The 18,300-nt window shown below is 40.3% G+C and overlaps 1 protein-coding gene and 1 long non-coding RNA gene across 2 annotated transcripts in view; one reads left to right on the forward strand and one right to left on the reverse strand.

The window, feature by feature from the left end:
- The window catches only part of sgcd (sarcoglycan, delta (dystrophin-associated glycoprotein)), a 1,159,024-nt gene that overhangs the window by 436,763 nt on the left and 703,961 nt on the right, over positions 1-18,300 (reverse strand). The window lies entirely within an intron of this gene.
- LOC132116784 (uncharacterized) lies at positions 5,292-7,811 on the forward strand. The gene is made up of 3 exons (XR_009425695.1): positions 5,292-5,420; positions 6,774-6,828; positions 6,954-7,811. It is a non-coding gene; the product is annotated as an uncharacterized LOC132116784 (long non-coding RNA).

Raw genomic sequence — 18,300 nt, forward strand, 5'->3', positions numbered from 1 at the left:
CCCCTCCACATCGCGGGCGGCCGGTAGCGAGCTCGCCCGTCCCCGGCAACTCACTCCAGCCCACCGCCTCGAGCGTCCATGGCGGCACACTCCTCATCTGCTCGATGGCACCACGGATTCACCACAGCGGCGAGGGATCTTCAGCAGCGTGTCCCTCCTTCTCCCGGGCTTCGGCACCACTGTAATACTAAAACCTTCATATTCATCAGGAAGAAGGAGGCGGGAACCGGCGGACAATCAAAATGAAACTTTAATTACAAAAATAAACACAAAAAAGCGCATCAGCCCCTCACGGATGACTGATGCGCACAAATAAAAAACCAAAACATAAAATAAAGCCCAGGCCTGGTCCTCTCTCGTCCTTCACTGTCGTCGCTCCAGTTTTATATCCTTCCATCTCCTCTGTGGGACTCGAGACCGGTGGTGGGTCGCAGGTGTCGCTCATTTCCCAATCACTCCACCCGCCCCACTCGTCACAGCCTGTTTTAAGCTTTTGCTTATTTTTATATTATAGGCATCCATGAATTATGGTGATGAAAAAAAATTACTCGCCATCTCCTCATTGGATGTGCCTTTAGAAAGAAATGCACGGATTATACAATGAAAGAGGTTCTATTTTCGATTTGAATTATTTCATTTTAAAGTATTAATTTAAAGGTTTCTATTATACTTTTATCATGCCTGTGAGGCAATTCCCTGAGTTTAGGTTCATCACTGTGAAGCGCTCCTGTAAAAACAGTAACAATGTAACCGTAACAATACAAACCCGATTCTGAAAAAGATGTGACACCTGTATAAATTGTGAATAAAAACCGAATGCAATGATGTGGACATTTCAAATTTCAATATTTTATTCTGAATACAACATAGATGACATATCAAATGTTTAAACTGAAAAAATTTATCATTTTAAGGGAAAAATAAGTTGATTTTAAATTTCATGGCATCAACACATCTCAAAAAAAATTGTGGCATCCTCTCTTCTTTTTATAACAGTGATATTGTGAGTGTACACAAACAAAAGTAGACCTTTACAGTTAGGAATGATGTATTACTCTTACCTTTATGAGCAAAAATGACTGCCTATTTTAAGTTGTTTTCCACTGTTAGAAAAAAATGCAAGTGATCACGCTGGCGCCTCCATGTCCTGCAGCTTCCACTCTCCACACAAACAATTGGATATCCGTCTAAGAGGGCACATTTATCTAGGTTCAAAGTTTAAATTAACATTGTGATATGCTTGAACTGTTTTATATCTATAGATTTTATTTTGGGCAAGTCCTGATGATTTGAGAATGCTAAATTGATCAAAACATAGGCTATGATGAACTCATTGTCTGCCGCTGGCCGCTGGGTCATTGCTTTAAAAAACAAAAAATGACATTTAACTAACAATAAAATGCTCCAAACATAAAAAACTTCATAAAAAAAACGAAAAGCGAAATATAATAATTTTCCCCTTACATACAAAACTTAACTATTTTAATAGCTGAAACAGTAGTATATAAGCTGTTTTGGGAGAAGGGAAAAAAAGACTGGTTAGGGCCTATATTTGGGCCCGTGCAGGGCTCTAGTCTACTTCATCCAATGCTGTTTTGTTCTCTGTTGTTTTCATTTGTGAGCATGCTCTTGATATATGCATTTTACCATTTTGTTGAGTTTAAAATGTGTGACACATTTGTTCTGCTCTTACTGTTCATTCGGGCAGAACCCCACCCCTCCATGCCCCGCCCCCAAAAGAAAAACTCTTTTTGCGCACCCTCAGAAGAAATCCTGCAGGCACCCCTGCGATGGAAGACAGTAAATTGACAAACAATGATTGGTTAAACTTCATACCACACACAACATATGCACTCCTGTAACTTTCACTAGCAAAAAAAAAACAATTGCAGTGATGACGGTGATGACCTCAACACCGCGGTCAGCATCTAATTACCACGGTGATGCGGTTATCATCACAGCCCTATGGGTATATCATAAAAATATAATAATGGTTATTTTTTGGGAACTTTTATAAAAATATAGAAATTATCTTTCTTTCTAAATGTGATGTATACTGTGACTACAATAAACTGAAACAGACTAGACTGAATAAGTAGGCTAGGTAGGCCATGTTCATACTGCTTTATTTCTGTGTGACCAATTTTCAATCCTGATCAATTAATTAATTACGATCAATGTATCACTTATTGTACAACACTGATGCTTTTGGACTTAAATCTCTAACAAAGAATGCAAACAAACAGCTGTTTTATCATGGTTTTTTGTGCATATGCTAGTGACTTGTTTCTTATTAGTTTAAAGCACTGGCTCCCACTGGCCCAACAATAGAAAAGCGGCTATTGACCTTTTGTGATAGGTTTTGATTTTACTTGGTTTAACAAAATGTACACTTGTTTTACTAAATACACTGTATAGTTGGTATTAGCGACATCCAATCGCCACATAGAGGCTAGGTAGTAGAGCTTAGATTTTCTGCCAGAGCTCGGGCTCGACCCGACCCGGCCCGGCCCGGCCCGCGCCGATATTTCCTGCCACCGTCCTTGGGCCGGGTCGGGCCCTTGATAAAGCACGTCACGTGTTATGCGCAGCGTCTAGTCCACTCGCAGTCTCGCATGCGTGACACATCACACCTGCTGTGCGTGCTGTACTATTCAGTAGAATAAGTGCAACATGGAGCTTGAAAAAGCAAAGAAAAAAATTTAAACAGGAGAATTAACTTTGAGCAAGTTTGGAGGAAAATCGGAGTTATGGAAACATTTTAAACTAGTCGTGGGGAGTGACAACATATGTGTTGGCTTTGTCTCGTACATTAAATGTGGCACGCATATATATATATATATATATAAAACTGCGCAGCTCCCCCGTAGCCTAAATGATCTAGCACAGCAGCACCTGCGTTATAAAAAAAAAAAAAAAAAATCTGGCGCCGCCCCTGGTTATAACGGCCCACATATTAAAAATGGTCGGGTTTAAATCGGGCTCGGGCTCATAATTACAGTGAACGGGTCGGGCCGGGCCGGGCTTGGACACAACGTGCTCGGGCTCGGGTAGGGTCGGGCTTGATTTGTTGGGCCCGATCTAAGCTCTACTAGGTAGTTGGGTTCGTGACTCGTTCACACTTGGTCATTATCTCATCAAAGAAAGACTACTGTATCTTAACTTGCTTTGGAATTTTAATTCATAACAAACTAAGGAAATAATAAAGAAAATGGAAGTGATAACCTGTGCCCATGTGACTGTGAATAACAAATAAGAAATAATGGTAACACTTTCTATGAAGCCTGTATTTATAATGCATTATAAGGGTGTAGGATTATACTTGAACAGTCCATTTCATTAAAAGAACCCAACACCGCATTCCACAGTTCAGAACGAAACTATGTAACGTTAGCCTAGTGTCGAACATAAACCCGTTTACCCACTTAAAAAAGCGTGTGGACACGTAACAACTTAGTTTTGTGTTAGAACTTTTACACTTTCATTCATAAATTCACCCCGTCTGTGTTTTCGAAACGATTGAATCGCGGAATCCAGTCACAAATGGAACTTGCTGTATAAAGCAGAACGTCACGGAATTTGGCTATTTTTGAATGAATACATCTATATAAGGGCTGTAAAATGTATCAAATATCGATATGGACTTGTGTATATGAATATTAAAGTTAAAAGAGACTAAAATTGTTCTACGCGTCTCTGGGAATGAGCGCTCAATATGTGCATTTTTGTCATTCAGATACACGCGAAGTTCGCAGTGTTTGCCCCCACGCCGAATCCGCCCTCGCCACGCCCCCAGCTATGACTAGATGCCGAATGTATGTATTGCGTATCTTGAAACACGCCCCCTTTCACGTCGTCTAATTTACAGAGAGAGAGAAAGAGAGAGATTTGTCAGGTACAGCTAATTTCTCTGAGCAGCAGGCCACTGTATATGTTCACTTAAACATAACCGACTGTGTTAACGAGAATACTTGTAGAGACAATTATTTTGAGATAATTGTGTGTATGTGTTCATTCAGAAGTTACAAACGCAAAAGACGAGTACGCTGTGTATGTGCATTGTCTGAAATGCTGCTCTCAGCGCGTGCTTTGAACGAGTGCGCGCAAGTCTAAAAGGTCTAAAACACTTGAATCGGCAAGATTTATAAACAAGTGCAAATGATCAACTACGATCTGTTTCACCCCTACAAGTGAGTGAACAATGCGAATCAAGTTATGAATTTTACATCACTATTCACAATAGCCCGTCGGGCAGGGCGGTGATATATTTGGGAGCCCAACTGGAAAACACAATAGCCCCGGGAGGATTGTATGAGCCCTGCACCTCAGATCTATCCAGTTTGTGAACCAATGGTTTCCACACTGGTTTCGTTCAACAAAATAAATGATTATTTTAAAAGATTGACTCAAAATAATCATCTGTTCACGAATCATGAACTTGTATTACCGGGTCAAAGATGATCTATTATTGAACATCTTGAATAAATAAAAACTTCAAGTTCATCTGTAAAGCACATAAAGCTATCGTTTGAGTTTATAAACTTCTATTTCATGCATGATTCGTATGGATCTGTTAACTGCATGCAGAGTGTGAGTTCTTGGAGAATGTTTGTCGTGAGGAGCATGTACGCTCACATAGGAGTCGCTAAATGAATAGCTGCTGCACGCAGTGTTTTTTTTTTTTTTTTGTTTGTTTCAACGTAGGATCAGTTGCACTATTGGTTAAAATTCCCAAACTGTTTACTTAAATATTAAATTAATAAATGACATCAAAACAGGGGCGGATGCGTTATGATGTGGTGGGGTGCTGTGGGCCAGAAAGTCCAGGGCCACTTTTTGGTCCCAGTCCGCCCCTGCTTCCACCTCAATGTTTTCGTGTTTTCATTAGTTTAGATCATTAGAGTAGTTCAATAAAGCCTTGTTTGATTTTACATACCAGTGTCTTGTGCTGTGTGCTTACAAGTTACTGCCTTAAAGTGCAGATTCTGTTACCTTCACTGTAAAAAGTGCTACACCCACACAGTAGGTTTTATATATTTTAAATAGTTGTAATCTAGTTTATTTTATTTGTTTTATACTAAAAAGTATAAATATATTTCCTCTTTACTTAAAATATATCACTTTTTATATAACAATATATTTTAAATAAAACAATAGCAATTTATTTGGGTAGCTTTTTGTATGAGTTTGTTGTTTACAAGAAATGTTATAAAAGTGAGTTGACATACACAATTTATTTGAGCAGCTGTCAATGTGGCATGTGTGTTCATCAAACGTAAATATTTAAAATAAAAAACAAAAAAATTAAGTTGGCATTATCCCTTTTTCACTGGCGGGGCCTTTCCCAGGCAGATGCTTCCTTGGCACTTCAACTGTTTGCACGCTGCAGCGGATCTAGATTTCAAGGACTGATTAACACGGTAAGTTGTGCAAGTTTTGCCAATTTATTGATGTAAAGTCACGCGAAATCGTTCACTCAACTAGGGAGCTAAAGTAAGGTTTGCAAATTGTACTGTATAGCTTGCTATCCTGAACACATGGCAAGCTAAGTTGGCTGCACAGTGCTAAGCACTTGTAGGCAACGATCAGCAGACAACAGCAGTTGAAACAGTGTTGTTAATATGAAATTAAACAAGTGCTTTAGTCATGCCTATTATGTTTTAAAACTACTTTATCTTTAATTTTACCAATAATATCACTATTAATAGTTAGTTAGCGTTAACTTAACCTGTTAACTGCCATTCACATTTTTGAACATAGACTTGAAAGTGCATGATCCAAACCTATAATTAACGACTGAAAACATTTTGTAACATGATTTTGATGTACAATTTTCATGGTAAACTAAAATGGGTTTCAAAGGATGAATTTTGAGATTTTATGTTTTCAAGTGATATGTAATTTCTGATGTTTTCTAAAGTGTGATAGAGAAAAAGGCAACGAAGAAGACTTTTTTGACAAAGGTCAGAACTCCTGTTATAATGTAGGTTTTTGGGGTGCACTCTTGCCAGAAATTAATCTATTACTTTTCCTATAATTTTTAACAAAAAAGATTGGCAAATATCTATTTAGCAGTCTTAGACCTTTCCAACAATATATAGTTTGTCATGATTAGATTAGGATTTAATTGTAATATAGTGAATGTAATGATATAAACCTTCATATTCATCCGGAAGAAGGAGGCGGGAACCGGCGGACAATCAAAAACATTTTAATACAAAAAAAAAAACACAAAAACAGCGCACCAGCCCCTCACGGACGACTGGTGCGCGCAAATAAAACCCAAAACACAACTAAAAGCCCAGGCCTGGTCCTCTCTCGTCCTTCACTGTCGTCGCTCCAGTTTTATATCCTTCCATCTCCTCCATGGGCCTCGAGACCGGTGGGTCGAACAGGTGTAGTTCATCTCCAATCACTCCACCGGCCTCGCTCCCATGTCCCTCGGCCCCGCCCCACTCGTCACAGTGAAATAAACATAGGTGTCCCACCGAGGGGCCGGGTGACAGATAACAGAAACTAATATTTGACATTCAACGGTAAAGTAAAAGTTCTAGACAGCACACGTTAACATTAGTAACTGGCTACGCTAGTTTAAGTTAAGGCTAACAAACGATTAAAGTTATATTATTGGTCAAAATTAAACCCAATTAAAGTAGCCTTAAAACACATAGAGGCATGAATACAGCACTTATAAACAATCTTTTTTTTTTTTTTCAAAGTGCTATGTACTGTAAATAAAAGTGACGACTTATTTAATTTCATCTTAATAACAGTCTCCGGTGGGGCATGCAGCTGTCGTGGGGTGCTCATGTTATCAGCAGCAGAGATGTAAGTGCATTTGATAGCACTGGCTCAAAACCATAAAACTATTTTTAACCTATTACTTAAATATTTTACATTTACCACTGGTTTTTAAACTTATTCTAACATGCATGTTTTTTTCTGGTCTTTAGGTAACCAAGCGTTTTTGTTACCTGGGGTCTTCAAACTTCACATACAATTAAGAAAAACTTCAGAATAGACACAGTTACAGCTATAATTATTCCCAGGTAAGTAAAACATAGGTAAAATTGCAAACAATAGTGTTGGCTCCATACAATTACATTTCTGAAGTAGGTTTTATGTACCAACCACCAAAAGAAGGCAGATACGATCACCTTTCTGCCTCCTTCTACTACTGCACTAATAGAAGCTTGATTCATATTGATAAATACAGCCTACTTGGTCAATTAAATCTCAATTTTGTGAGATGCTGGTGATAGTGTGAGATCTTGTACAGTACAGTGGTAGTGGTGTGTGTATAGTAGAACCTTTTACAACAATTGAATGGTTGAAATACAGAGGTTCTCTGATTTGTGCTACTGTCATCAGGCAGTGAATTTCGATCAGATTTTACTTGTTGACAGGATCCATCTGGCTATGTGGAGAAAAGGGGAGAAGTGATACTGAGATGCCTGATTGAGTACATGGGGGAGAGAAAAGAAGACCTCATCAGTGTCCACCATGTATGTATTGGGCTTAAAGCTACTTGTCTAATTTCTGTCTGTATGTTATTACTATTGTGATGATATGGGGTAATTACTTTGCTCTTAAAAGATATTTAAAATAGTAATGTGATGATCAATAAGGTACAGGCAAGGACAATTGCATTGTTTTATTGTAATGTATCCTTTGAACCAGAAAAGACAACACTCATGCTACAGTAGATCATGATAGTATAGTACCCACACTCTATGGCATTGTCATGGTAGACTTCACTCTGGTCACATGCTCTAGTCAAAGTATCCATCTAGTATCCATCACCTTAAGCAACAAAAGTACAATTTTGACTTAGTCTGCGATTGTTTTTCATGCCCCCGGTTTGAAGCAACCCCAATACAAATAACGTGATATTTAGCCCCTAAAATGCGAATTTTACCAAGGCAACCCTTCCAAAAAACGTATATTTTAACCCCCGGGAAGCAATTTTTATCGGGGAACCTCCTGGAAACGCGATTGGGCTAGTTTTGGACTAGTTTTAAGAAGCAACTGGGCGGATTTGTTGTGAAAACCTGGCAACCCTGATCTGAACGCACGTGCTGGAGATATACTTCTAATCACAGGAGCATCTTTACTGATGAGATGCACATGAAAATCACATTTGATCACATTTGAAAATCACATAGCTCACACACACTTTCACAGATCTGTGCCAGTCTCTTTTCCAGGTTTCCCTACCATGTGCCAACATGTCTCGCACTGATAATCCCATCAACCACTGGGAAGACTTAGCAAACTGGTTAAGTGTCGTGACATGCAGCCTCATGACCAAAGCTGCCGACAACCTACGACAGCACACGCAAGAACAACAGGATGCCAACATCTCTGACATCATGACACAGGATCCATACTGTAGCTACAACCACAAAGAGATTGCAAAGATCACTGGCTCCCTGAGTCACATGCTGATAGCCTCACTCAAACTGAGCAATGAGCAAGACGCTCACCTCCAGGAGGAGCTGACTCGCGCAAAACAACGCATCAACCAGTTAGAACTGGATAACGGGACCAACAGGAAGGGTCCAATGAGGTGGAGCCAGGCGCCAAAGAGGAAATCGAAAGGCTTCAAGAAACATTGCCAATTACCAGCCAAGAATTGGAACAAGCTAAGGCTGCCCAAGATGATCATCTTTCTTTCTTTTCTTTCTTTTAATTTATTTCAGACATGTTAATAAGTTCCTACACTTTGTTTCTATCACATACAGCCAGTTTTTATCTCCCACATGAGATTGAGCGCATAGACACATATGTGCATCGAAACCCTCATCCATATCCATATGAACATACATGTATATATCCACACATACCCACACCTACGTGCATACATACATACCCATATACATATACATATATATACAGGTACATATACATACCAACATGCATATACAAACGCTTACATATATACACAAACGCATACATATGCACACAATCAAATACACACTAACACTCTTTAACATGTCTGAAAAGGGGTTGGAAGATGTAAACAACTTATTTAATCCTACCCCCTCTCCAGTATTCAAAACTTGCATTTGCAATAATCATCCTGTTTCCAAAGTCTTATAATCTACGAAAAAAAATAACAATAATAATAATAATAATAAACAAATAAATCAAAGAAAATTAATGTAAACATATATCAATAGAAAGTAATCTAATATTATTCTTACAGTAAATTCTAGAGCCTTGACTTCAAATCCTTATTCACATCCCTCTACCATGCCCACATACACATTCATATGCATACACACCTACACAAAAATATCTCGTCCCACACACATGTACAGTTATATCTACACCGTACTAGACCTCAATTCACCTCTAGCTTTCATCTCGATACTTCACAAAAATCATTAGTCTAAACCTCTTTTTAAACAAACTCATACTTGGAATTCGTGGGATTTCATGTGTTGCGTGATATCTCTGCGCCGAAGTAGCAGTGCTTCGCCTAAGCAGCAGTGCTTCGCCTGTGCTTCCCCATAATATAGTCCCAAGTCAATATCTGCCTAGGAAATCGCCTAGTGTTAATCTGGATCGCTTTAAGTTCTTCCTTTAAGTTCTTTGTTCCTTTAAGTTCTTCCTTAAAGTGTTCCTTTAAGTTCTTGACAGAGTTTATTCCAAACCCTAACCCCACAGATTGAAATGCACATCCTCTTCATGGTTGTTCGAACTCCCTCTATCCTGAAGTTGCAACTTCCCCTGTAATCATAACCCCCTTTCCTATCCGTAAAAAGTTTCTGTATATTATCTGGTAGTTGTTTGTTCCTGGCTTTAAACATTAACTGAGCTGTTTGAAATTCTACCAGATCTGAAAATTTTAGTAGGCAGGAATTTCTAAATAACTCATTTGTATGATCCTGAAAACCTGCCTTGTGTATTATCCGGATGGCTCTTTTCTGGAGTGTGCACAACGGTCGGTGTGAGGATTTGTAGGTGTTACCCCAGGCTTCCACGCAGTAATTTAAATAAGGCAGAATTAATGAAAAGTATAATATATGTAATGCTTTTATATTCAAGAACTGTTTGGCTTTACCAAGAATGGAGATACTTCTGGATAATTTAGACTGAACATGATGAATGTGTGGCTTCCTTGATCTTGTGGTCGATCATCACCCCCAGAAACTCTATCAATATTTATACCATCTATCACCATTTTTACATCGCTGTTCCCCTTATGCTTCCCAAACAACATAAATTTAGTTTTATCCAAATTCAAAGACAGTTTATTTAAGTCACACCATTTCTTTACTTTGATCAGTTCTGAGGTGATGTCCTCCATAAGCTGTTGCAGGTTTTCCCCAATACCCAAAATATTTGTATCGTCAGCAAACAGAACATATAGCAGTATTTTTGATACCTTACATATATATCATTCATGTATAAGATGAATAGTTTAGGACCCAGCACTGACCCCTGGGGGACACCACAAACAATGTCCAAGCATGATGACTGAAAATCACTTATTTTCACAAATTGTTGCCTGTTACTTAAATAACTTTTCATCCATTGTAAAACAACACCCCTGATCCCATAACGCTCCAGTTTCTTAAATAATATTTCATGATTATTGTGTCAAATGCTTTTTTAAGATCGAAATGACTCCAACTGCAATTTTCTTTTGGTCTATGGAACTGGTGATTTCTTCTATTAATTCCAAAACTGCCAATGAAGTAGATCTTTGTGTTCTGAATCCATATTGACTTTCAGCAAGTAATTTGTGTTTGTCAATAAATTTGTCTAATCTGTTAACAAACAGTTTTTCTAAGATTTTAGAAAACTGTGGTAGTAGGGAAACAGGCCTATAATTGGTGAAATGGTGTCTGTCCCCAGTTTTGTATAATGGGATGACTTTTGCGGTTTTAATGCTATTTGGAAATTTACCAGTTTGAAAAGAAAGATTACAGATATGTGTCAATGGTCGTACAATTGCTTCAATAACCTTTTTGACTATTGTCATATCAGTACCATCACAGTCTGTTGACATCTTGTTTTTACATTTAAGTACAATATCTATTATTTCTTTTTGCTCCACTGCCGTGAGAAACAAATGAATTTGAATTTCTACATATTAGTTTCTCATTCCAATCATCTGCTGATCCATGATCAAGGATTTTTCCTGCCAGTTTAGGTCCAACACTTACAAAGTACCTATTAAAGTTATTAACTACATCGTTCATATCATTTATGATTTCATCATTATCAATAAAATACTGTGGATAATTATTTTTTCTTTAGTGTTTCCTAATTACATTGTTTAATATATTCCAAATACTTTTAATCTTACTTTTATTCCTATCTAATAATTTGCTATAGTATTCCTGTTTTGAGATCCGTAATATGGTTGTCAATTTATTTTTATATTTTTTATATTTATTCTCAGCTTGTTCAGTTCTATTTTTTTGGAATTCTCTGTAGAGTGTATTCTTTTTTTTTACAGGCATTTTTCAATCCTTTTGTGATCCATGGTGTATCTAAGTATTTATTTCTTTTGATGATTTTCCTAATTGGACAATTTCTATCATATGTTAATTTAAAGGTATACAAAAAAGTTTCATATGCTTTATCAATGTTATCTTCATTTAATACCAACTCCCAGTTCTGATTAAATAACTCTTATTTAAGTGAATTGATTGTCTCCTCAGTTTTTATTCTTTTAAATAGCTGTCCAGCATCCTGTTTATTTCTTGTATAACAGCTGTCATAAACTTAGAAAACTGGTAGATGGTCAGATATATCATTAACTAATAGTCCACTTATCGTTTTGTTATCCAATAAGTTTGTAAAAATATTATCTATTAACCTGGCACTGTGAGAAGTAATTCTACTGGGTTTGGTAATGGTAGGGTACAGAGACAAACTGTACATTGTATCGATGAACTCTTTTGTTGGTCTGTGATTATTTGGGTTGAGTAAATCAACATTAAAGTCCCCACAGATAAATAAGGCCTGATAGGCTGCCCAAGATGATCTGGCCAACAAGTTACAGTATGCAGAGCAGCTACTGGAAAAAGCCAAAGCTGACTTCAGAGACAAGAACAGCCGAATAAAGGCCCTTGAAAACCATCTTGAAAGGTCACGAAATCAGATCAGCAGCTTGACTCAACAGCTTGATTATGTAAAAGAAGAATCTGACTAAATCAGAAAGGAACTCAAGCATGCTTATGAGCGGCACCCTGAGCCAACCAGGACAAGGCATCCTCTGGTCTCACCCCTGCCCAGCAGAGTTGAGTCCCCTATGCTGGGATTGCCACGTCAAAGAGAAAGTGAAGAATCACCAGCCCTATTCAGCTGTCATGGAGGAGCGCTACCCTGCTGACAAGAGAAGGGGGCCTCTCCGAACCGACTATGAAGCTGCACATGGCCTGGAACTCAAAGACCTTGACAAACTGACCAGAAACATCAACAAATTCAACCCAAATGTGGCAGGAAGTCAAGATGTCCAGGCCTACCTGCAAGATATCGACTTCCACTTGGAAATGAGATCCAACGTGACAGACAGAGACAGACTCTATTTGCTTCGAACAACATCCAGTCCTGAGGTGCGAAGTTTTTTGGATAGACAGCCTATACACACCAAGTCAGACTTCCACCTCCTCCGAGAAGCCCTAATTAAAGAATTTGCAGACCTAGAGGCAGACCAAGGACTGATGGCCACCCTAGAAACCAAACAAGGCCGGCATGAGACACCCCAAGCCTTTTACAACAGACTCAGACGAGCGTACTTTGTTGCACGCAATGAACCCGACATGGAGGAGGACTTAAACTTCAAAACCCTCTTCCTGAGAAACCTCCACCCTGGAGTAAGCCTCCACCTAGGCGTCGTGACCTGGCCTCACACAATAACTACACAACAGTTGAGGGATTTGGCCCACAAAGCCTATGGCAAACAAAAGATGGCCTCAGAAAAGGGAACCAAAATACCAACAGTTTGTGATTTCAAAACTCAACATCAAGGATTAGCCCTAGAGGGCACCCAGCATCATGAAAGCACCAATCTGCCACCTAAAGAACAAAGACGGTCCTCCTTCAGAAAAGAATGGGACTCTCATGTCAGTGTCAGACCCAAACAACCAAACAATCACTGGCACAAGCAACGAGACCCATCACACGCATTATTGCATTATTGACACACTGTTTTCCTAATGAATATTGTTCAGTTGCTTGCAGACGCAATGTATTTTGTTTAAAGCACTATATAAATAAAGGTGACTTGACTTGACTTGACACACGTCTGGACACCACTGGGTGAAATCATGGGACCAGTCATGGCCACACGAAAACCGCTGGTTTAATTCATGGAACCAGACACGGTCGTATGAAAACTAAAGAGGAAAAGGTTCATGGGAGGCCAATTGAATGTCTAAAGGAAAGCAACACATGCCCCCAGGAACAACTAGCCCAAGGGGTCGACGACGAAATACACCCAGACATGAATCAGACCAACCCCACACTGAGTCCTCACAAGAACAACAGACTGCACCAGGTATCAGTTCACAAGAAATGCTGCAGATGTTTATGAAAGAATTCTTCAAACACAATGAAGAGGACAGGAAATGGAAAAAGAAAGACAAGTCAGATTCAGCATGACTAGAGGCGAAGCAAGGGAACAGCGATCACCTGGTACACATCAACTAGAGCAATAACCACCTCTCTCACACTCACCAACCTCAAAACACGACAAGTAAAGCTGCCATAAACCATTGTCAAGGAAACAAGAGACTGAACCTGAATGCAAGCAACCAAGACCAAAGCAAATCTCAAACTTGGTGCCACATGACAAGAGTCAAACTTAACCACAGAACAAGGCTCAAATGGCTTTCAACTGATGACAGCTATAGACATGCAAGGCATGACAGTACCTGACTCTGTGCTAGCCCTATGGGTCGAAAACTCAGCCATCAACCTGAAGCTCTTCAGAGCCTTAAAGAAAGACAAGCCTGAACTGCCACAAGCCACCAAGCATAATCGCTTCCCTCTGAATCCATGCTCCTTAACCATGATTACCTCTAAGACTGTCTGTGCCTTAGAGCAGACATTATGGTCAGAATCAATGCCTATGCGGACACGTTGAACGAAGCCTTTATGGGCTCCCTTGTTTCGCCAAATAAGCACTTCAGTCAAGCATCAAGATCTCTTCCAAGCATGCGACGACATAGTCACGAAACACGACGTGCTCGTCTATTGGAAAAAGGTCCGCGGTCACTCACGGCAACCAGGGCAAGACAAAGACTACAACGACCAAACAAATGCTTTTGCCAAAGCTGGCACGCTACATGGCGATCCATGGACTTTTTTATACCCCTCCCACCCAGCCCATGTGTTTCTTTCATCACACGCCACCAGCATGCACAAGCCGTAAAAAAACCCACCTCCTCCCAAATCAGCATCTCACCCAAAATCTCCAATGGCGACATTATAACTCTCCAAACTTCAGATTTAGTCATCCAAACTATTGTTAATCACCTCTCTGACCCACAATCAAACCCCATAACCACCTCTGACCTTGCTGCTTCCTCTGACCTCCGGTGTCTTAATGCACTCCTGCACATGCTATATCTTAAACATGGCATACTGGTATATGCCCCTGATGAACTCACTACACCCAAGCTTGTTGTCCCTCAGTGCCAAAGGAGGGTGATGCTCACACATTCCCATGATGCACCATGTGCCGGACACCACAGCGCCAAAGCCACGTATGAAACGCTAAGGCAAGTGGCATACTGGCCTGGCATGCAGCAAGATGTAGCAGAGTATGTAAAAGGGTGCCTGGTGCATTGCTAATTCCAACCTGCGAACCCGAACCACAGAGCACAACTACAGCGAGAAGGAATGTCCTTCCCATGGTCGGACCTCCAAATCGACTGGGTCGGACCCCTACCAAAATCATGCAGGAAGTCTGGAAACTCCTGGGCATACAGGCCAAGCTGCACATCAGCCACCACCCTATCACCTCTGGGCAAGTGGAGAGTTCCAACCGAACCGTGGTCAGCATGCTAAAGAAGTATGTGTCTGCGAACCAAAAGGATTGGGATATCAAGCTCCCGCTATTGCTAATGGCTATCAGAGCAATTCCTAACAAGTCCACCAGGGTGCCACCCTTTGAGCTAATGACGGGACGGCAAATGACACTGCCGCTCAACCTGCTCTACCAGCCAGGTGATATGAGCCTTGTCACGGCATATACCACCCACCAGTATCTTGAAGAGTTGCATTGCCATCTAAGAACAGCCTTTGCCTTTACACAACAACAACTACAGAAAAGTACAGAAGGACGCAAAGCCTATTACGACCAGAAGGCCTCTCACCAAGAACTCAACATCGGAGACAAAGTGTGGTACTACAGTTTTGTGCAGTCACAACAATCGGAACCCCGTCGCCTGTCAAAGAAGTTCTTGGACAGGACCCCATGAAATCGTGGACAAGCTCTCACCTGTCGCATACCGAATCAAGATGAGCCAAAAGTGCAATGAGCCAGTCCTACGTTGGGTCCACCGAAACCAGATAAAAGGGCACTTGGGCTCCAACAGACAAGAAAAGGGGTAAACCAAAAGTGACTGACACAGATCAATTTCACCACACACTACACCCCATTTAATGAAACACTCAATTGTCTTCATAAACACCTTACTCAGAATCGTTCAAATGATATGCACCCATTCTCTTCCACTATCCACTCCTCTCACCTAAACAATCTTAAACCTACAAAAACTTAGAGCCTGATGATAGGATTGACTCACTACGTCCACTGTGCAAAAAAGAGGATTGCAGAGTCCCGTGAGCTACCCGTCATGGCACTCTTGCAACTGATCAAATAACTATAACCATTTGTACGTAGATCCTCCATACCGATGATTTAGCTTCGATCACCTATCAGGCGACGAATCTCAAACGGAACGCAAAAATCTAGAAAGTATTTAAAACAACACTCCGTTACCCTTGATCCCGAGCCAAAACAAAGGATCAAGGAGGATGGAACTCAACCAATTTAATTGAGATTATGCCTCTACCCGTGCGTCGCACTACCAAAACTAGGGTAATCAAGAAAGCCACCATCATCATCATAATTGTTAACCTGTCGTGCCATAGGCCCACAATATTCAAAAGCGAAATCTTGCACCAGAACTCAGCTAAGTGATGGAGTGTTGTGTTGTGTTTGTATGTGTGCTTGTCTCTCTCTCTCTCTCTGCCTATTTTCTCCAGCGCTCGCCGATGTCCTCACCTGGAACATCACCGATCGAAAGGGGGAATATGTAGAATTATCCTTGAACAGTCCATTTCATTAAAAGAACCCAACACCGCATTCCACAGTTCAGAACGATTCGCCATCGAACCATTAGTGCATCATAAAAGACAGTCATGGTGCCAAGATGGCTAAAGGAGATGTCAACCCCCCCCCCCTTCCCTTTTTGTGCCTGTCTAATCTCATACCAGCGATGCCAGGACAGCAGGAAAAGATTTCTCTTTTGTTCCCCGAACTTAAGACCAAATGGCCAAGAAACCCTGTGGTGACCCCAATGCATAAATTCCCAGCCTTATCAGGAAAGGAAGGATGCTAAGGCATTCCATTGGCCCAGGCTCACCAAAAACCTTAAACCAGGGAACACCTCCTTTCTGCAGCTGTAAATTCCAGAGACTTTGTCTCCAAAACTTATAGACTGAAATTTAACCCACTTGTGGTTTAATGCAAACAACGGTCTCAAAATTGCTTTCAATAAGCTGAATTGATTACCAGTATTTACCTCACATATATCTTGAGTATCATGTATGTTTTATATAACCTGTGGAATTCTTTCTGTGTGTTTAACTTTCATTACAACCTATTCATAGAGTTTTCTACCTCAGTTATAGGAACTAATCACCAGAAGTTGCCTCATACTGTACATGTGTATTTTCTGTATTATGCATGCCTTATATTATTCAAGTTAATTTTGTGTGTTAAACACTTTTCACGGCTAAATCCTTATTTACTTCCACCTCAACTATGGGAAGTATATGTATTTTGGTACCTACTTGATGGGTAAATGATTTCTAGAATTTTGACATAAAGTAGATGTGTGTAGGATGCACCATATTTAAACTATTAAGTTTGCTTATTAAAGCGTTTAAACTAAACTCTCAGGAGTTTGGACACACGCGATGACGTGGACATTACGCTAATTACATGCAAGAACTGGAGAACGGGGCATAGGTCCCACCCAAGACAATATCTGATAGACTGTCGCACTAAGAAGGACGGGTCAGATGGACACGCTTATAACCCAATGACAAGCTTTTTGCCCTGCTTTTTTGTCCATCGAGTGCTGTCCCTCAGAACGCATCATCAACTGACTGCCAGCCAATCAGCTCCAGAGATTCCCTCTCCAGCAAATTCGTTACAGAAGGGAACACATCCAAAGCAACAAGGAGCATCCAAATGCAAGTACACAATATCTCCTAATTCTGTCTGAAACTGGTGCAAATCTTAAAAAAATGAACTAAGATTAAAGTGCTAGTAGATTGATTCTCTCAGGTTGCTGTCAAGAAATAGTGTCCATTCACCCTCCATTAATAACATCACTTTTCTCTGTCACTGTTTGAATGAATTTTTGTGTGTTTTCATTAGTTTAGTTTGTGTGTTGCCTCTTGCCAAATGTACAGTTTATCTATCTCTTTCGCTGATGAGGGATTCACATGTGATAAATGCAGGGAAATAGTTAGGCTGACAGAGAAGATTTCAGAATTAGAGACACGCATCCAAACTTTAATTGAGGACAGTAAGAATGTTAGGGCTCTAGATATGGCTTTGGATGCGTCTAGCTCAGGGATTCCTGTATATTGTTCGGTTCCGGAAACAGAGCCCCAGCAGCAGGGCAACTGGGTGACGGTGAGGCAGCGTAGTCGTGGGTCAAAACACCGCTCTTCTGTTCCGATCAAAACATTAAACAGGTTCTCCCCACTCAGTGATGCACCCACTGAGAAACCTGATGAAAGTGCTCTAGTTATCGGTGATTCTATTGTACGGAACGTGAATATAGAGACACCAGCCACCATAGTCAAATGTTTACCGGGAGCCAGAGCGCCTGACATCTTGGCAAATTTAAAAGTGCTGGCTAATGCTAAACGTAAATACAGTAAGATTGTTATTCATGCCGGCGCTAATGATGTTCGACTTCGCCAGTCGGAGATCACTAAAAATAACATTAAAGAGGTGTGTGAACTTGCAAGCACGATGTCAGACACTGTAATATGCTCTGGTCCGCTCCCTGCTTACCGTGGTGATGAGAT

This window comes from Carassius carassius, chromosome 36 (assembly GCF_963082965.1).
Source record: "Carassius carassius chromosome 36, fCarCar2.1, whole genome shotgun sequence".
In the NCBI taxonomy this organism is placed as follows: Eukaryota; Metazoa; Chordata; class Actinopteri; order Cypriniformes; family Cyprinidae; genus Carassius; species Carassius carassius.